The sequence below is a fragment of the Mesocricetus auratus genome, unplaced genomic scaffold, assembly GCF_017639785.1.
Source record: "Mesocricetus auratus isolate SY011 unplaced genomic scaffold, BCM_Maur_2.0 Super-Scaffold_100004, whole genome shotgun sequence".
Taxonomy (NCBI): domain Eukaryota; kingdom Metazoa; phylum Chordata; class Mammalia; order Rodentia; family Cricetidae; genus Mesocricetus; species Mesocricetus auratus.
The window spans coordinates 84,628,088-84,649,389 of NW_024429189.1; the positions used below are offsets into that span (position 1 = coordinate 84,628,088).

The 21,302-nt window shown below is 43.1% G+C and overlaps 1 long non-coding RNA gene across 1 annotated transcript in view; it reads right to left on the reverse strand.

Moving 5' to 3' along the window:
• Positions 1-19,772, reverse strand: part of LOC121140236 — a 68,697-nt gene extending 48,925 nt beyond the window's left edge. The window contains exon 1 of the long non-coding RNA XR_005877028.1: positions 19,656-19,772. This is a non-coding gene — a long non-coding RNA (uncharacterized LOC121140236). The remainder of the gene's footprint in view (positions 1-19,655) is intronic.
• Between the last annotated feature and the right edge of the window lie 1,530 nt (positions 19,773-21,302).

The window sequence follows — 21,302 nt, forward strand, 5'->3', positions numbered from 1 at the left end:
CTGAGATGGGCAAAACGTTCATGGAGTCACCTGCCAAATGTGCTTTGGCTTTTCTAGTTTAGAACAGCCTTGTCCCAAGACACCACACCAGCCCCTTCTTTCCTATGTCGGAGTCCAGGTTCCCATTATAGGTAGTGGAGGGTATGTTCATATAATGTGGAAGAGGAGATTAGACACAGGCTGGGGCACTAGAAATTAGGAGAATGTCCAACTAAGAACCATCCAAGGAGGTGGAGTGGGAGCTACTTATGAGATGGTACATGCATGGGTTACCACTCTGTAGTCCAGTCCATCAGAGTCCACGTTCAAGACGTATACTGTAAGACAAAAATCACTAAGAAATTCAAAACAGCTCAGGCAGTGCATCAACCCCAAGTGCTCCTGTGCAGCATGTGGTTCTGTGTGTCTGCACTGGTCATAGACGCACAAAATCCTTCAGTCTAGAACAGAGAGAATTATCCCCTAGGCTAGTGTCGGGGATAAGCAGGGTCAACCATTGGAGCAAAATTTCTCGAGTAAAACTAACTCGGCACGGCAGTTGGTTAGATTTGACTTGGCCAGGTAGAATGGGGTAAACTGGTAAAAATATGGAAGAGCAAGGCTGTGTGGCAGTGGGGGTATGTGTGTGTATTTCCCTTCACAAAGAAAAGGAAAAGAAGCTTGGCATTCAGCTGCAGAAGTGGCTAGCTGAGAGTTCACTCTTAGCACCTGTGGGGCTTACATCAGTCTCCATGCCAAAGGCTCATTTTGGCTTTCCCAAAACCTTATTAGAGCCGCATGGCAGTCGGACTCTCCTGCCTGCATGTCATTGCTTCATCTCCAGCTTATTTCTCTAGGTGAAGAAGCTGTGTGTGTCCCTGGAAATAATCCTTATCCACCCTTGTTCCTTCTGTGGTCATTATTCCTGCCTTTACCTCCATCTCAGAATCTTCTTCCTGGAGTATCTGACTGACACCAGATGTCTCACACTGGCATCTACCTGGACTCATTTGGGACAGTGCAGAACAGTGAATCATTAATCAATAACATAAACCAATAAATATTACTGAGTAGTATTTTTCTTAATTAGATTCCTTTATCGTATGCATGTTTTTATGAGGGGATATATGTGCGGGTTAGAGGATAACTTTGGGAACAGGTTCTGTCTTTCCACCACGTGGGTTCCAGGTCATCAGACTGGGTAAGAAGTACCCTAATACCCACTAAGCCATCTCAGCAGCCCTGAAGTGTCTTTTTTTTTAGTTTTACAGTGTAGTATGCATATTTAATAAAGAATGGAGAGTCTCAGGCTGTCTGCAGCCTGAGCCAGAAGAATGTGGCTCAGAAACATGCAGGGTATTTTTCAAGTGAGCTTAAAAATATTTTTTACTTGAAACGAAGTCTTAATAGCCAAGGCTAGCCTTAAGTTTCTGATGCTCTTAGTCTCTGTCCCTAAGTTCTGGAACTACAGGTGGTCCTGGGGACCAAGCACAGAACTTCCTATAAAGCTGTCAACCAAGTGAGCCCCATGACTAGTCCCAAGAATTCTTTACAGGAGATAAAGTCCTCCAGATGTGGAAACAAACCACTCCCTAAAGAAGACACAGAAAGTTTCCTTACTATCCTTGATGTTGTTTCCAGGCCGTGTGTGCGTGTGCATGCACACATGCATCTGTCTGTCTGTCTGTCTTTGTCTCTCTGTGACTTTAACATCTCTGTGTGTGTCTGTCTGGCTCTGTTTGTGTGTGGGGTATTGCACATGAGCTACCAGGTGTGTGCATGCACACACAGAAAGAGGGGGGGGCTGGGAGAGAGGGGTAGAGAAAGAGGACAGAATTACAAAACTTCACATCTCTGTAAAAGTTACTCTCATATGCCCTCAAGAAACCTAGTTTGATATTCAGAAAGTCTAAAACAGACCCCAGTTTTATATTCAAGATATGATTAGATCTGGTTTTTCTTTCAACAAGTCCCCAGAGGCTGGGTATGAGCTCAGCCTTGGCGGGAGCCTGCAAAACAGGCCTTGCTCTGCTCCCTGGAGGCCCAAGTACCTTGTCCCACAAGGGCTGGCTGGCCTAATTTGGAAAGCTGTTCCCAGGACTTGCCTGTTTAATCTGAGGGTGACATCAGAGGAGTGATGCCCCATCTGCCGATTCTCACTTTTATGTTTGCTCTTTATTGCAGCCATTCACAAATAGAGGCTTATGGAATTAATAAACTCCAAAAGGGAGCATCATTAACTATATCTTTGCCAGGTGTTCTAGTGGAACAAAGAGAAGTGTGAGGTCCAATGCAGAGCTTTCCGGGACTGAGAAAGCTGAGCTACTTTGGAGAGAGGCCTCATCCCACTGCTGATGATTCCGTGACGGGTCACCATGTGCCCCTCTCTGGAGAAGTGGGATGTGCACTTGACTCTTCTGTACACAGAAGACTGAGTCAACCGCTCTCTCCTGACCCCAGAGTCTTCGCTGATGAACAATTTTACATTGGCGCAAAAGTTTTCAGATTACAGGTGGTTCTTGGAAATGGTCCCAAATGGTCAAGCTTCATTGGTGGAAGGCAGTCCTTATAAGCTTACTGTTGTAAACTAAAAGTCTTGGTGATGGAGCTTTTCCCCACCCCTCTCCCCAGGTGAGTAAGCTGAAGGAAAGCTGTCTGCCCCAGGTCTTTTTTCTTGCCTGTGCTTCCATCAAACAGAAGAAGGAAGACAGAAGGGATGCGGAGGCAGAGGTCACAGGGTGGATGACTAAGTTTGTGGAAGCCTGAAGTACAGGTGAGTCCAGATGTAAATGACTCTCAAGCACAGAGTTGAGGGCGTCTGTATCTGTGGGACTGTGACACCAAATCTCTGTTCCCTAAGCCTCACAAGACAAAGGGGTGCGTGGTTCAAAGCCCCACTTTTTTGTCTCACTGCTTGTTTTTGTTGGGGGTTTCTTTCCGTGGGGTTGTTGCTGTTGTTATCGATGCTGTGGTTGTTTGAGACAGGGTCTCTCTTTGTAGCCCTGGTTGTCCTGGAACTTACAGAGTCCAGCCTGCCTCTGCCTCCATTGTGCTGTTTCTGTGAGTAAACATGTGCTTCAGTCAATGTGACTCCTGCCAGCCCAGCTCAGTCAGAGTCTTTGGGTCAGGACTCCACATCTGGAAGATGCCAGACAGGGACATCCTGGTGACTCTTGCTAGGTGACAGCAATTCCTACTGGAAATGAAAATCAGGCAGTGAAATCCCACTTTTCACCCAATACCCCTTCTTTTAGCAAAGCCCCACATTCTCCTAACATTGACCTTGCTCAACAGATACGCAAGAAGACATTTGCTGAACAACTCTAAGTCACCAAAGCTATTCACAAGAGGTCGCCATGATGAAAAGCAAAGCTGGGATATTGAGTTGAAGATGCTAGTCTCAACAATTATGTGACAAAATATCGCCATTATTTTCAAGCAAGTGTTTTTCAGATGAATGAATTCTGGGATTCGCAAAGCCCCTAGGGGGATGGCTGAAGTCTACTGATGGGACCAGTCGCTGATGGGACCTGAGAGGAGCCACAGCAGGACATTAATGGCACAGAACTCTCAGCTGTTCCTGCCTAGTCACTCTAGGCACTCTCCAGTCACATCTACTAAATCACTCTTAACACCAAGTCTGGAACCAACTTATTCATAAAGCCTTCTCCATGTACTCTAATACTTAGGAGAGCAAAATCATACACAAATAAGAATAGACTACTCTAGCAAGAGTGGCAGAAGAGAACTCGAAACCACAAAAGCAATAGTTTTCATCTTCAGTTCAGAAAGCATTTACCAATCACCTAAAACACTTAAGCACCAAGTATGGGGGGTGGGGGGAAAGAGGGAGGGAAGGAGAGAGACATAGAGAGACACAGAGAGAGACAGAGAGGGAGGGAGGGGAGAGTGGAGGGAGGGGAAGAGAGGAGGGGAGGGGAAAGTAGGGAAGGGAGAGGAGAGGAGAGGAGAGGAGAGGAGAGGAGAGGAGAGGAGAGGAGAGGAGAGGAGAGGAGAGGAGAGGAGAGGAGAGGTTTTAAATGGATGCATATGGCTCTCACCACCTAGGGGCTAACACCTAACAGATATGGTGTGACCATTCTCTTTAATAACAGAGCCTAGTGTGGATGCTGCTCAAATTGAAGCTAACAAGGTTAATGTGACCCAGAACTCACTGATTTCTTAACACCATCCAGCCCTTAAGAGGAAGTCGACTTCAGAAAGAAACCACAGACACAAAGAAATGTGTAAAAGGCAAGGTGATTCCTGCTGTTTAGGTTTATTACTGTTTTTGTCCCTGACTGTTCTACACAGCATTCTGTTTCTTGGAGTTGTTCAGTCCTGACTACAAACAGCATCTGCCAGCCACATGCCTCTCTGAATCCTCAGCAACAAAGCTTGAGGCTGCGTGCATGTGGCTGCCAAGGCTGCCTCCGGTCCTTGGGGCTACATTTTTCTGCTTTACCCACTCTGGTTACTGCCCATGGCTGGTACCAAATGAGCCTTGTCACTTGGCAACAGGGAACCTGCATAGTTCTGACTCTTTGGATCTAAGCTAGGGACCACCCTGAATCATTGAAGGAGACACACAGGAGAGGAGGGATTGATCTCACCCCAGCTTTCCTGTGGTTAGTCAAAGTCGCAACTATGTTTAAGCAACTAAGAAAGCCTGCCACATGTGTCACCATGACTTTTAACAGTGCATTCACATTTGACAAAGACAGCGAATCCAATGCATGGTGTATAGGAAGTGAGTCCTCATGTTCTCTCTACTGATGTTTGCCCTCCAACTTGGGTTGTGTAATGAATACTTAGTTTTCAGGGCCTTTTCATAGATACTGGGGTGTCCCCTTAGCTTCTACATGCTAAGGCTCTGCGCTGAACCAACAGTGCCAGAACCGGAGCCCATCTGATTTTAGCCAAGGGTGTTCCCAACTGAAAACTAAGGAGGTACATAAAGCATTGTATCTCTGGTTCACTTTTAGGCTTTTATCAGTCTCATAACAAAAAGATGAGTATTAGTATTCAGACATCTGTACAGCCCTGTCCTTGGAGTTCAGATAGGATATGTCCTCAGCTGTAGCCACTAAGAGCACAACCTGTACACATTCACTACATTCCCTTTTAAAAGGGCCCTGCCCATTTCCCATCTCTCTCTCTCTCTCTCTCTCTCTCTCTCTCTCTCTCTCTCTCTCTCTCTTTCTCTCTCTCTCTCTCTCTGTGTGTGTGTGTGTGTGTTCTGTCTCTCCTTCTCTACCCTCTGTGTGTGTGTGTGTGTGTGTGTGTGTCTCCTCTGACTGTCTCTCCTTCTCTCCCCCACCCCTGCCTCTCTCTTCTCTTTGACTGCTCTTATCCCCAGAGGTTGGTCTCCCTTGTCCCCTCTTCCTTTTCCCATTCACTTTCCCCCAATTGAAAAAAAAAATAAAACCTCCCCACCCAAGCTCTGTAGCATGGTGTTTCTCTTGTGTGCCACTTTTTAAAATTACAACAATGAACCTTGTCTTTCCATACTGATTTCAGGTGCCAGGATCTCTGGTATATTTTCTGCCAAATCTGTGAGCTATGAGTTGTCTACTTAAAATGAGAGACAGGCCCAAGAGCTCAAACTTCCCATGTAAGCAGTTCAGGCAATGGAGGGCACCTGCAGCAGTTCAGCACAGCAACCCACTGCATTTGGGGAAACACCAGTTTAGGAATGCCAAGCTCTTTTTGTCCTCACACATATCCAGAAGACAACTGTGGTCCTCACCATACTGGCTGAGAATGTGAAGGATGCCCCTGGGATCCTAAAGGAGACCAGACCAAAGCCAGATCTCCTGCCCCACATGTCAAGCAAGTAGACACGGGTGACCCAGGGGAATTAGTGCTGCAGAACAGATCATCTTCCTCTGTGCTTTCAGACTCCCTGGTTTCCTGGGCCAGACTCCAAGAGAAGCTAAGCGTCCATAGATTGACCTGAAAGATTCACAGAAAGAACTGGCTGGTGTTGGTCCCTCCATGTCCCTACAGCATCATACCCTACTCATAAGCATCTGGGTAGGGTAACCAACAATGGGATCCCTAGGCTGCCACTTTTCCTGAGCTCCTGGTGGTTTTGACCACACACACCAAATTTTCTTGAAGCTTCCTTAATACTTCTGGAATTCTGCTTTAATACTTGGTAAATAAATAATATGAATTTGTTTACTGATTTACTTGAGAAATAAATATTCTGCATTGCACAGGGTTATTTGTAGCTCTCACATTCCAGGCACCATGCTTGATCCTGAAGGTGATGGGCTGGCATTTCTGGGGTTTACCATCTAATCTGGGAGCAAATTATAGACAAATAATTAAGTAGTCATATAATTGAACAACCCCACTGTAAGAGGTCCTATGTGCAAGGGTGTGCTTGCCAACATTTTAGTGCTGACTGAGACAGAGTGGTGGGGGCAGTTATTAACTAAGTATCCTCGGGAAAAGTCCATAAGCTAAGTGTTTCTTGCTTCACTTTGTCAATAGGAAAACTGAAGTTTATCCCACAGATGGCTGAGCTCAGTCATGAACCTGAGTCTAACTGCAACTTCTAAAAAGCAAGGGAAGCAAGAAAGCAGAAAAGAAAGACAAGATGTCAATATTTCATGCCAGAGATTTTGCTGTCTCAACTGCTCAACTTCAGCACAATTTTTCCTATTCAGGGAAATGCTTCCAGCCGCAGAAGAGGTGTTCTAAGATCATGACACTAGCTCCTGGCACAAGGAATCCAGCCTTTCAGGGCACTCCTCTATTCTATACCCCCCTGTTCTCTTTAAAGCACTCAAACCTGCTCATCCTGGACATGGAACTGGATCCCAAGGGAACCCTTCAGCTTCCCAGGTGATGGATGACAATGAGGAACTGCATTGTGATACCCAGGATACCCTCCTAGATTCTCAGTGGAAACAAACAATATGTCTTCCCACACATACACCTTCACAGACACCCACATAAACATGCACATGCACACACGTGTACACACACACACACTCAAAACCAAATACATCTCTTGGCTGCTATCTTAAACCTTACTTCTATCCCCTATTTCTAGGAAGATTATTCCTATGGTACTCCTGGTTGGAGTCTCTTATATACACTTAAATTGTAAATTTCTCCACCATGGATAACATACCACCAGGAGATGACTTTGGAGAGTAGTTTTTTTCTCTCAATGTCTACCTTCCTATATAATTTGTAACCTGTTATTTGAACTACCAGCTCTTAGTTTATATTATAGATGCTGCTTTCCAACCATCTTGGAAATAAACACACCTAATTCAAAGGGGACTTATTTATTTTTATTAATGATAACAGGAAAGATGTCTTTATTTGGCAATCTCCCTCCGTAGGTGCTGTGTAACCTAGACATTTTATCTCACTTTAAAGGGACAATGTTTTCACTGGAAAGCGAAAGGGTGACTGCTCAGAGCCTGGGTTGTCAGGAATAGAGATTAGAGGGAAAGAAAGGAAAGTGTTCTACACGAAGGCGAAGAGGAAATGAAATAACCTCCCTGCATCTTAATCCTCAGCTTTCATGAGCCTGTCTGGGGCCGAAGCCTCAGGAAACGCCAAGACTATTACTTGCCTTCACCTTTGGGTTGCGTTTTATTGCCATTCATTAAGGAGGTCTTTCTCATCAGCCTTATCTTCCCTTTCTTGGCTCTCGGTCTGGTTGAGTCAGACCTGAAACATTTACTTTCCCAAAGACTAACCAATCTTTTGTCTAGACGCATATGATTTCCACCAGAACTCTGCAGACCAGGGTCAAAGAAGCAGTTGGTAAACACACCGACTTTTATGTGGCTTACTAGTGTGGACAGAGAACTGAGGGTAGGGAAGACAAAGAAGGGGGCAGGAGAGCCAGAAATAAGTGTGTGTAGAGTACTGAACACACAGGGAACTCTCTTTGTTTGGAAAGCAGGAGAGGAGAATTTAGAGACCCTTGAAAGGGTTTTCAAATCCACACTGGAACTTGGTCTCAAAGGCCCCCAGCACCTCTGCTGATCATGTTGCCTCTGCCTGGGTGGCTTTGTACTCCTCATTTTGACTTCCTCTTCCTGTGGCCAACTTTTCTCCACTCTGAAATTGTCCTTAAGCGCACTTCCTTGGGAAAAAGTTCCCTAGCTCATAGCTCACATAGACTGCCAGTGTGCAGTCTCACCACTTTGTAGATTATCACAGCACTGTAATTAAAGGATGATGTACACATGGCTATTTGGAGAATGACTACCCAGGATTATTAGCTGCTGAGTGTTTTCTAAATTATCTTATAATGGACCTAATTGCAATTTCTAAGTGGAACTACTACAAAAGTAATGTACGTAGTTTTATTAAACAAGTAATGTTTACTCCCTGACTTGATTTTCAACCCTTTAATGGCATAGTTGTTTGGGCCTGTACATCTTTGGGTGGCCACTCCCTAACACTACACCCAACATGTAGTTGGAGATCAGAACACTACTTGTTGCATGAAAGTCATCCATGGAGCTTCTGGTTATAAGGGAAGTAATACAGTAGGAAAATTACCCAATAGTTAGATTGTAACAATTTAGGATGAGCAAGTGGCTCCCACCATCATGGCTGCCCCAAAGACTCTAAGTGAGGAACCTGTGGTCAACGCCATTGGACATCCTCAACACATAGATTCTTTTAATTCTTATTCTATTGCTGCCTTTATGGGCAAAGAAGAAAAAACTTGGAGGTCTGTTTCAAGTACATTGTTAGAAATATGTAAGTATTTCTGTGTTTTTACACAATGTTGTTTTTTTATTTTGTTTTATTTTGTGTAACAATAAATTCACAAGATAGGATCGTTTCCTTGGCAGCAATTTTCCAAACCATGCCACTTTCTTTGATAACTGGCCAAGATAAACCCAGTTTCCTTTATCCAATCTTAATTGCTAACATTGACTCTCAGATTGCACATCACACAGTCAATATATATATATATATATATATATATATATACACATATATATGCACATATGTAGGTTACACAGTAACTGCAAAGAGTTAGAGGCTGGGGCAGACTTCAAGAAGTTTCAAAGAGGCATGACGGACTAAAGCTGTGAAACTAATTGTAATTTAAAGTTAGTCTTTTTGCAGATAAATATAATGCACCCAAGCTGGAGTTCTGCTGTTGTTGCTGCTACTACTGATGATGATGATGATGATGATGATGATGATGATGTCAGGCTTCAGGCTCAGAGATAAGCTGTAGAAGCAAGAAGTGGTGAAGACTGTAGAGGCAAAGGGCAGGACCATTTTGTGAGGAATGGATGGACAAGTAGATGGAAGTTTAATAGGGCCATATTAGCAGTGTGGACCAAGCTGAGCTGCAGTTCCTAGCATAGTCTGGAGTTCTATGAGTGTTGGTACTTATACATACATTTCAGGTGACAGGTCAGTGGGGCCATCCCTATTACATTGGTGTCTTCCTCTCTCTGGGATTCAAACGAGTGACTTTCATCCTTTCCTCAGCCTGGAGAGTCCAGTAAGTTCTGAGGCCTGGTTTTCCTGACATGATCATAATAGTCCATGTGCCCCACAGCACTAGTTAACAGTAGTCAGTTTGTAGGGTGGTGCCATTCTACTCTTTAGATTAAGTTATTGGTTAGTATGTGCTGTGTATATGGTGCTCAAAAGATGGAATTTTTAGATGCCTACCCAGGTGCAGAGTCATCCTATATTCTCAAATGGAGTCAAATGTCACTTGGAAAATGAAATATCTAAAGGTAAGATACAGTCCCCTACAAAAAATCACTACTTTGCAAGATATGGAGTAACTTAAGGCAGGATGTAGCCTGATCTCAGTTTCCTGGTACTATGTATTTCTAGTCTGAAAGCAAAAATAGCCTTTGGTAATTTCAGAAAATTTTGAAATTCATATTTTAATATAAACTCACTAAAATACCAGAACTACTTTGGGGTAGTGAATCAGAGTATGGTCTAGGAGTCCGATTCATCCTGTCTATGATGAGAAGTAGTGCATTGGCCACCTGCCCAGAATGTCCCAACATTAAGCAAAGGAGGCCATGTGGGTTGCTGGGTAGATTCGAGTTCTAAGAGATAGCATAGGTTCATTGAAGATGGAGATGACCTGCACATTCCTACAAGCCTAGTGACCATCTATGGCACAAAATACTGGTAAGACTGATACATTCATCATGTCAAGGGCTCTGTTATGGTTAGAGTCTGAAATATCCCCACAAGCTCAATTTTGGGTTCTTATCCCCTGGTAGTGGTTTTTTTGGAGGCTGTAGAACCTTTGGGAAGCAGGGACTGACTGGGAGAACTTGGTCACTGGGAGTGAACCTTTGAAGGATACCTAGCCCTGGTTCCTGCTTCCCTCTTTTTGCTTCTTGGTCCTTCATGATACGAGTAGTCTTTGCATTCTTCCAGTTCTGTGATGAGTTCAGCCGTCCCTTCTCTGCTGTGATGGACTAACCTTCTAAAACCATGAGCCAAGAATTTTCCTCCATAGGTTTTTTGTGTCACATATTTCATCACAGTTATGCAAAGATAACTAGTGCAAGGTCCTAGAAAGGCCCCCACTACACCAAAACCATCTATCATTTGTTCACTTTGCACAAAAGTCTCACACAATGGTTCCAGTCTCAGAAATCTGGGAGTATCCCAGACTTTATCCTATGATGTACTCCAACTTGATATATGTCCTAACCCCTACTGCTCCTTGTATATCCCTCCTCAAGCCATCGTTCTCCCTTATTCATCTTCAAAGGAGTCACACAAAAAGTTCCTCCTCTACCTCCTCCTCCTCCTCTTCCTCCTCTTCCTCTTCCATACACTGTCTTTTACAGGTCTTCTTGGGTGACTATAGTTTCCTGGCCATTAAAAATGTCTCCAATGTCCAGCATCTTCTTGAGCAAGGCTTCATATAAAGAAAAGGGCCATTTCATGTATACATTTCCATCAGCAGACTGCTAGGGTCAGCACTCTGGGGGTCTTTTATAAACTCAATAAAGTATTTAATGACATCCTTCATCAAAAATTACTTTTCAAAATTTGTTAGTTTAATCAGTTGTCTTAGCTCATACATCAATGTTAAAGCAGTGAGCTACTCAAAAGCCTTGAGCGTGGACAGCCTCAACCAACGTGCTGCTGTTGCTGTTCTCTTTGTCTTCCCTTAATTGCAGCTTAACTTCTTTTCAACAGTCTTATTTTAACGCTGAATTCTGTGATGCTTGGCATAGTATCTAGGCTTCTCTTTATGAAAAGGCAAGCTGCATAAGCCGATGCAGGATAGGATCTACAAGCATTTGGAGCTATGGAACAAAGTTCTCAATGCAAAGAGAGAACTGTATGGAAAATCTATCCAAATGGACAAATATGAGCCAGTTCCTCTGAGTAAACTCCTAGAACACCAGTGGGCATATGGCCAAGAACTTGCTAACAAATGTCCTCCAAAAAACAAATAAAGCATTCCACCCTTTTAGAAGTCTGGTAAGAGGACCCATCTGTAAAGTGGATGGTTCTTGTCTTATTCAATACAACTCATCTTTTTGATGTCCTCTAGCCATGGTGTGCAAGGTCCATTAAATCCTGTTCTGATGGATCTATCTTGAAGAGCATCCCCAGCAATTGTTCACAGAACAGACGAACCAGGCCTCCTGCTTATAGAGGATATTGTGAGTGGTCTCACTTCCCTGACCCTTTAAGTGTGGAAGGCAGAGAGAGAGAGAGAGAGAGAGAGAGAGAGAGAGAGAGAGAGAGAGAGAGAGAGAGAGAGAGAGAGAGTAGCTAACCCTCAGCAAGCTGGCCTATGTATTACTATAGTGGTTACCATGCCACCTGAACAGGCCTTGCCCTTCACTCTTGTTCTATGTATATAGGAAGCCATGTTGCTCCTATCTTATTCATCTCAGTCTTAGTGATCCCTAGAGAGAAATGTGTGAGAAGCCCTGAGTTGCCTGGTACATAAGAATCTCGGGAGAGCTGAGTCTGCCTTCCCTTCCCTCAGTCCAGCCTTGAAGAGTTCTCTCTGCTCTGCCTCTGTTGAGCATGCAACCTCAGAGACCACATCGCAGACTTTGCCTTTGCCCTCCGCAAGCTGCTACAAGGTAGAGGGTTACCCTCACTGTGTTCTTCATATGCGTAATGATGGTTAATTTCAGGTGACAACGAAACTAGGTTGAGAGATGCCTAAAATAGGTAAAATGTATCTGTTGGTGTGTCTGTGAGGACAGCTGAAGGTTGGGTGTAGGTCATGCAATGAGTGGGATAAAATGTGGGTGGCACCATCCAAAAATTGGAGGACCCAGATGGAGTAAATGGAAAAGAAAGGGACAGTCCTAATACACTGCACAAAGGTGGGCACACTTCTAATCACAGTTGTCACCTGTGGGTAACAGATTGTAGATTATGGAGCCTTTAAATGCAATTTTCACACAGCAGTAATTCTCCAGGTTGCTCTCAGGCCTTCAGTCTTAGTCTGGAACTGCACCATTGTCTTTCTTGTTACAACCTCTTAGATAAAAAAGCTAACTACCATGTTTCCTGGCTCACCAGCCTGCAGATAGCCTTTGCAGGACTAGGCAGTTAGACCATGTAAGCCAACCTCCTAAGTCCCCCTCTTAATTACATTAATTACACATATTCTTTTTGGTCCTTTTCCTCTCTAACTGTGACTGATATCCATAAACCAGAGGGTGAAAGTCAGACATGGGGGTTGAGTTGGTGAAGGCTGAGGAAGAATTTCTTCCACACTGACACTAGACATGAACTCAGCCATTTAGTAGAAACATTACTCTCCAAAAAAAGCCAAAAGCAGGTTTTGCCTACATCTCTGCATGAAGAAACTGAGATTTTTTTAAAAATGAAGTTAACTTTCCAAGTTCACACACCTAGAATATAAGTGAGGATTTTATTTTGTGTCTTTCCAATGTCTGAGGTACGGTTTTTGTCCCTGAAATTATCTAGGGGTAAAAAAGAGAGTGGGAGAGAAAGAGACTAGGGCTGGGAAGTTTCCAACCTTGTGCCAAACTCAAAAGAGATGAAGGTGACTTTAAAATGTCAGAAGCCTGGCCTCTTGGCTCACAGCAGGAAATGGAGATAGGAGGAGTGTGTGAGTTAAGGGTAATCCAGCCATTCAGTGAGTCCTAGGCCAACCTGGGCTACAGAATGATACCTTGTGTCAAACACAAACAAACAAACACATAAATAAAATTAAAACCCTAAAATGTCAACAGCCTCATTCTTGTGGAACCCAAACACAACAGTCCTGTGTCAGTGCCTGAGAAGCAGACGCTCTGACTAGACAACAGCCATAAACACGGGTCCTTTAAAGATTGAGCTTACTTGTGTCCGCGGGAGAATAAAAACATACAATCAAACAAAAACCACGGTTTGGCAACATTTCCAGCCTTTAAGAGAACTAAATCAACAAGAGTTTGGGTCAGAGGGAAAAAAAACAGCCATTTCAGGGCTGAGGGGTCGGCAAGGCACATGTTGAGAAAGATCAGCAGGGCTTAGCTGTGAACTTACTATGGAAGCCTGGGTAAGTTCCATACGAGCTGAACTTAACACAAATTCTACCCTTCTGCTTTATGGTAAAAAGCCAACTAGCGCTGGGTAAATGTTTTGGTGGGAAGCAGGTATGCGCAAGACAACAGAGCCAGGAATATGTACACTGCCATTCCCCGAGTCCTCACGGGACACATGCCTCTGGTTAGCCTCCCATGTGCACAAGGGCAGATCCCTGCTGGGTAGGCTATCCTCCAGATGACATCAGAGAGCATCCCACCAGGGCTTGCGACTCTGGGCCACAGAGGGGCCATTGAGAACCCATCCAAAGGCAATTTGTGTTCCCTCATGGATTTGGCAAGCTCTGAAGGTCACATCTCAGCTTGCCCTAAAGACTGCAGCTTCCTCTATGAACTTTAATTCCCCTTTCCTTGACTCCCTCCCACCACAAGCTGCAAAAAGCTAGTGTAGTCTCCTACATCAAAGAATGCCTTTTGTTAAAAGAGTCAAGGCTACTCCTTCTGGTCCCTCTCCCATATATGGTTTAAGAAAGGGAAGGCGGGAAGAAAGGACCCTGAGTATTTACTGTGTTCCCTTTTAAAGCCTGCCCTGTTTGCAGAAGGCTTATCTTGTGTCCACACAGGCTATTTGCCCCAGGTCTGAAGTGGAAGTTTGATGAGGTGAGCTGAGCCTGGTTCCTTCAGGACCTCAGAGACAGTACTCAATGTCAGTACCTACTGGCAGACTTGAGACTGTGTGTGTGTGTGTGTGTGTGTGTGTGTGTGTGTGTGTGTGTGTGTGTGTGTGTGTGTGAGAGAGAGAGAGAGAGAGAGAGAGAGAGACACACACAGAGAGACACAGAGAGACAGAGACAGAGACAGAGAGACAGACAGAGGGGGGGGGCCATGGACCATGAATCCTCCAATATTAGATCTACCCCCTTTTGTCAGGATTTTCCAAATATGAAGAAAATCAAAGATGAATACCCCAATCATCTCTGGCCTACAGGGAAAATGATTTTTAAAATGGGCTGGGGAGAAGAAAAATCCTTGCATTCCCACTCTGGAAAGTGTACTACAATTTTTACAGTGAAAACACACAAATCTTTGAAACCTTTTCTGCCTTCCTTATCCTTCACACAGCTACTAGAAGTAATATTAAAAATAAAAAGTCAGATCTGGAAGGAGGGAGGGAAAGAAGGAAGAAAAGGCCTACTAGTGTCCTGTTTGGGGCCAGAGGTTAGGTTTTTGTGGATTTGATATAAGCAAGACTTACCTGGAAAAGAGGAACCCTCAACTGATAAAATACCTCCACCAGATTGGCCTGTAGGCAAGTCTGTGAAAATGATGGACATGGAAGGGCCCAGTCACTGTGGATAAAACCACCCCTGGTCAGGTGGTCCTGAGTTGTTTTACAAAGCAAAGTGAGCAAACCAGGAGTAGCCAGCCTTTAAGCAGAGATCCTCCACTGTTCCTGCCTCTAGTTGCTGCCCCGACTTCCCTCCATGACAGAACAAGCTGTAAGATCAAACAAACCCTTTCCTCCCAAGTTGCTTCGGGTTATGGTCTTTATCACAGCAAGAGAAACCAAACTAGAATAGAATCCAGGTTGGGAGTTAACAAGCTATAGTCTACAGGCCAAATGCAGTTTTCCACATTTATTTTTGTAAATAAATTTCCTTGGAGTTCGCCACAGCCTCCTATGGCAGACTGCCTATGGCCTCTTTTACTGCAAAGGCTGAATTGAGAGTTACCACCAAAGATATGCTAGCCACTTGTTAGCCATGTGAGCCTAAAACCCTAATAGTCTGCTAGTTTATGGCAAATATGCCAAGCTACTGTGGAATAAAGATGGGAAATACACAGAGTCTGGATCTTGTATGTTATTGTATTGTCTTTGAATTTTTTGACTGATGATGAAGGAGTGATAGCAGCTAAAAGACATTTTATTATGAAAACCACTAGATCAAACCGACCTACATATTTAAAAATATCGTGACTTTCAAATGCAAGACAATAAGGTATGTTGCTTTGGGGGGAGAGACTGTCATCATTATCATCATCATCATCATCATCATCATCAATACAAATGCCACTTATCTCATAATTCCTTGGTTTTATTTTGACTCTTTAAAACTTTTCTTAAGGTATAAATATTATTTCAAAATTTATAAAATTCATATATATACATATATTTTAAACTTTCTGTCATGATATTAATGGTCATATAGAGTACTAACTAATCCTAGAAAAAGGCTTCATCTAGCTTCCTATACATGGTTTTAGGTTTGAGTCTCTATCAGGTAAATAGGAATTAAAATTTTGCAATCTATATATACTTAACAAATTGTGGCTCTTTAACCTCTTTGAGATCTACTGCATACGACACTTAAAATGTTTAAGTCTTATGCAGCGAACCATGATCATTCCTAACAGCAACCTTTGAAATCCCCAAAGAGGAGGATAGGGCTTCACAATGACAATTCCATCTGAACTGTGGTAATGCCACAAAGCTAACAAATACCACCCAAAGATCAGCTTTGGACTACAAACTGCTTAGAGAAATTTAATGTGGCTAGCTGAGACGGCTCAGACTCACAGACTACTATAGCCAGGACCTGAGATAAGCCCTACACTTTCCCATTACACAGAGACTAGACAACAAATGATACAACTAGATATTCTAGGACTTGACATTATCTCAATTTTCTCCAGGGCCCTAAAGATGCCATCGTCCCCAGACAACAGGAAGTAATTTTAAGAACACAGTGCCCACATTCCCAAGAGGAGGAGTGGGAAGTTTTTGGTTGTTCAGTAGGTTATGGATATTTGCCATCATTTAGGGGGGTTACTTATAAGTGTTTATTGGTAATGGTCAGGAAAAAAATTTGAACAAAGGAGATTAGATTCTTAGATTCAGGGATCTCATTCTGAAAAGAAAATGGCAGATACAGAAATGATAGGATAGGAATCTACTTTTGAACCCAAAAAGCAACTAATAGTCTTAACTCTATTGCATTATTATAGGTTTTTGTATATTGATAAAAATTTGAGGTTATTCTTGTTATACTGTATATAATATTGATGCAAATTTAAGGTTATTTTTGATAGAAGACATTGTACATACATTTCTACTCTTGCTTAAGATGTTGTACCTATGTAGGTCATTTAACAATGTAATGTAAATTTCTAGTCCTTGAAATTTATTATTACAAACTATTTAGGATAATAAAGAATTTCAGGTTCGTAGTTAGTGACCTATTACAATCAGGTATGTTTTCAAGGTCATACACAATATAGATACATAGGTAGATAGATAGATAGATAGATAGATAGATAGATAGATAGACAGACACATGGTCTTCAAACACTTCAAAGACCTACAGAATATGGCATTTAATGTGTTTAATAGAGTAAGGATTCTCATGACAGTGAGACAGGTCTGCTCCTGACAGCACCAATTTACTTCAACAGAGGATAACGGGCATAAAGAAGCTCTATATGGAGTTCGTTTTCTGTATGATAAAAGCTAGCTAGCCCTTTGGGCAAAGAAATTGCCCTTTGCTTCAATTGCTCACAGTGTACTGTCAAAACTGGACCAGCAGAATGCAAAAAAGCAACCTCCAAACTTTGCCAAGGCAAGGTAGAACAGTTCAAGTGGGCAGCATAGACGCAGGTAGGATTCCAATGTTCTCTGGTGCTTGATGGTCATGGTATCAGGAGACAAGTAGCATTGCCTGCTACAGCAAAGAGAGATTGCCTTGGGGTGAATACATCTACCAATCATTTCTAGAAAAGTATATGAACTGGGAGTAGAAACTGATTACCCAAAGAGTAAAGACAGAACTTTTGATCCTGGGAAGATATTCAAAAAGAAAGAGGATCACCCCCAATAACAGACTTCCTCAAACTTCTGTTTGTCTCAAAATTTATATAGTCCCTCAAATGTTACAGATCAAAGGGCATGACCTCCCTACTAAACTTAAAATCTGTCTGGTGTGGGCTGCCAGCCATCATGTGATGTCCTGCAGTGAGTCTGTAGCACAGAAATGACTGCACAGAGCAGACAAACCAGGAAGTGAGCTTTCACAGCCCTCCACCCAGGGCAAAAGTATGGCTACTACCTCATCTGAAGTTCCTTGAGAGTTTTATCTAATCTGAAATGAAAACAATAAGAAATAGGTGGGCAAAGCTGGGCGATGGTGGCACCCGCCTTTAATCCCAGCACTCGGGAGGCAGAGGCAGGAGGGTCTTTGTGAGTTCGAGACCAGCCAGGTCTACAAGAGCTAGTTCCAGGACAGCCTCCAAAGCCACAGAGAAACCCTGTCTCAGAAAAAAAAAAGAAAGAAAGAGGTAGGCAAACATGCTCCCCTCAATCCCTAGACCCAAAAATATCTACCCCAGATGAAAGAAAGGACATGGAGGGTGAAGAAAGTTACAGGCTGCTCCCATGTTCTGTTTGTCCCAGGCCTCCTTCAAGATACTGTTCGTCATTTTTCAGGTTTGCTCATAAAGTTTTACACAAGCAATGCTTAGGCTATGTCAAAAAGAAGTAGAGAAGAGAGACAAATACAGAATCCAGATATGAAGGCCATCTTTGCCAAAGGGGGCTTTTGGTAAGGACACCAGTGTGGCTGGTACAATCCATATGACACAGAAAGAAATTTATTACCCAGCTTTTCCATATTTCATAACTCACGGGGAGGCTCCTTCACATTTCTTATGAAGAGATCCCTCACCAATAGGGAGAAGGAGGGTAAAAGGAGGCCATCAAGTCGCTTCTTCCAAGGTGGCATATGTACCTTGCATTGTCCCCCTGACTGTGACAAAGAAAATGGCAGTGAATGGCTCTTGATGTCCCATGGCTCTCAGCTGCACTGAGCCTAGAGAAGGTCGTCATGGAGGAAATAACTATCAATCGCTATCTGCGCTAGAGAGAGCCAGGGCCCGCCCTCGGTTAAATCCTGATGTTTGCATTTAGATGTCTCCTCATTGCCTCTCGGCACCTTTGGCCCTGTTCTTAGTCCCCTACCCCGAGGATGCCCAGTCTGCTTACCAAGCACTTCACCCACATCAGTCACCCCTATTAGTATTGTCTGAGTCTAGACGTCCCTCGTCATTCCCTGATACTAAAATGTGTACTCTGTGAATTTCATGTTACCACATAGTCATTGTTCAAAAGGAGCTGATGAGACACTTCCACAAATAGTTCTTGGGTAAAAGAGGAAACCAATTTTTCAGTTTCCAAGTTTTTAAAGAAAAAAAAGATTATGATTTGAGGGAGGAGTTCATACCAAATTTTAGAGAACAACTAGCATCTTGTGCATGTCTGAAATATTAAACCAGAACTATGAGTATCTGAAAAAATCATGAGGATTCATACTACTAACCGTAATTTAATTAACCTAAAGAAACCTATAATACATCTGTTTGTATATAATGCACATATAAAGTCTAAATGAAATTTTCCCATCTGGGCTGACAATGCTCCCTCCAACAACCAGAGACCATCCAATAAAAACCCCTACACTAAACTTGAGAAGCCCTCTTTTGAGTTGTAGGCCAGGGTTGTCCAAGAAACTCCTCAAACCTACAGGCTATTGCTATTGCCCTTTGTTACTCCCAGAGGTGGAAATCAAGTTCTTATTGCTAAATACACCATGCACTTCAGACACAGGGCCCAGAGGTCTCTGCGCTGGACCTTACCTAAAAGCCTCCTTTGAGAACTAGCACCAGAGTTTGTTGTTCTTGCAAAACACATGAGCTCAAGTCTTAGCACCACATTGCACTTCATAACCTCCTTTTGTGGGAACTGCACATATGTGCATACAGATACATGCATGCATGTATGCATGTATACATACATACACACACATACATACGCAGATACTAAAATGATTTTAAGTATGAAGAATTATGAAAAATATTAAAAGGAAGTATAATAAGCAAAGACTCACTAACATCTACAATTCAACAACTGAAGCAATGTGATGCTAATATAGTGGGAAAGATATACAGAACTGTAGCATGTGCTGTCTTTACACATGGAGAGGCCTTAAAATAAATTTCATAATGGAAAACCTTAATAAAAATGCCATGCTATTTATAATAAAAATATGAATACACACTGTTTTAGAATCATGGCAAGGGGGTTTCCACTCTCTCTTGGAGACCCCTTACCTGGTCTGTGGCTCTGGATAAGCCCCAGTGGTGGTGAGGCATGCCGTGGCTCACCAAATTGATCAGAGAGCATATGTATCGTGGTAGGAAGAGCTAAATTAAACCCCCGTGGGAACCCTTAAGGGACCTGAGATAGCATAAGAGGTGTGACCAGATTGTGAAGTGGTCACAATGCTTTGGGGACGCAGGGATTCCAGGGATTCTTCCCTGAGGAAGCACGGAATGCTTAGAACCTATATTCAAAAATGGTGAATTGCTTTGCAAGTGACATAAGGTCACAAGCAGAGCAGAAAGCCACTACTCGTAAACTGTGGGTTGCTGCTGAAGCAAAGAGGTTAGATAATGCTTGCTTTGTTTTGGAAAAGATATTGTGGCAGCCGTGTGGACATGTACTTGAAATAATGGAGTAAAATGAGCCTCAGAAAGAATGTACCAAAGGTATGTTACCCAAAGGTAACACCACAGACAGATGGCACAGTATCCCTGGCACAGGGAACTCCTCACCCCAACCCAGTACCCTTCTCCCTAGCAGACAGAAGTTCTTAATGCTAAAATCCAGGTCCAAAGTAATCAACTGTCCATCCTCCTCCTGAAACAGATCCTATCCATCTCCCACTGCAGATAATAAGGAACAAGGGCTGACTGAGTCCTTTGTGTAAGGACAAATAATGGTTGCAAGGGATTTAACATGACATGCCTACAGAACAAAATCTACACACTTACACACTTGGGTGAAGAAGCAAGGTTGTTGTTGTAACTGGAGATTTCCTACTTGTCTTCATAGAATGAAAGGGAAATGTTGGTTTGAATATCTAAATCTGGATTGCTGTTTCTTGTTCCCTGTTCAAGAAGCATGGGTCATAAGGTGTATGTGTGTGTGTGTGTGTGTGTGTGTGTGTGTGTGTGTGTGTGCATGTGAGAATGTGTGTGTGTATTTCTGTGTATGTCTGTGTGTGCATGTATATAAATGTATGTATACGTATATATGTGTATGTGTTTGTATGTATAATTATATGTGTGTGTCACAATATTGGGAACACAGTCTCATTCTACTTGTTTTTGAATTTCTTTTTTTCCTTTTCTTAATTTAAATTAGAAACAAGCTTGTTTTACATGTTTATCCCAGTTCCCTCTCCATCCCCTCCTCCCCTACCCCCTACCAACCTCCTATCCCATACCCTTTCTGCTCCCCAGGAAGGGTGAGGCCTTCCATGGGAGGATCTTCAAAGTCTGTCATATCATGTGGAGCAGGACCTAGGCCCTGCCAGGTGTGTCTAGGCTGAGAGAATATTTCTCTATGTGGAATGGGCTCCCAAAGTCCATTCATATACTAGGGATAAATATTGATCTACTGCCCAGGCCTCCTGGTCCTATGCTGGTTTCCCAGCTATCACTCTGAGGTCTATGAGCTTCCCCTTGTTCAGGTCAGCTGTTTCTGTGGGTTTCTCCAGCCAGGTCTTGACCCTTTTGTTCAACACTACTCCCTCTCTACAACTGGATTCCAGGAGTTCAGCTCAGTGTTTAGCTGTGGGTGTCTGCTTCTGCTTCCATCAGCTACTGGATGAAGTCTCTAGGATGGCATTTAAGATACTCATCAATCTTATTATCAGGGAAGGGCATTTAAGGTAGCCTCTCCACTATTGCTTA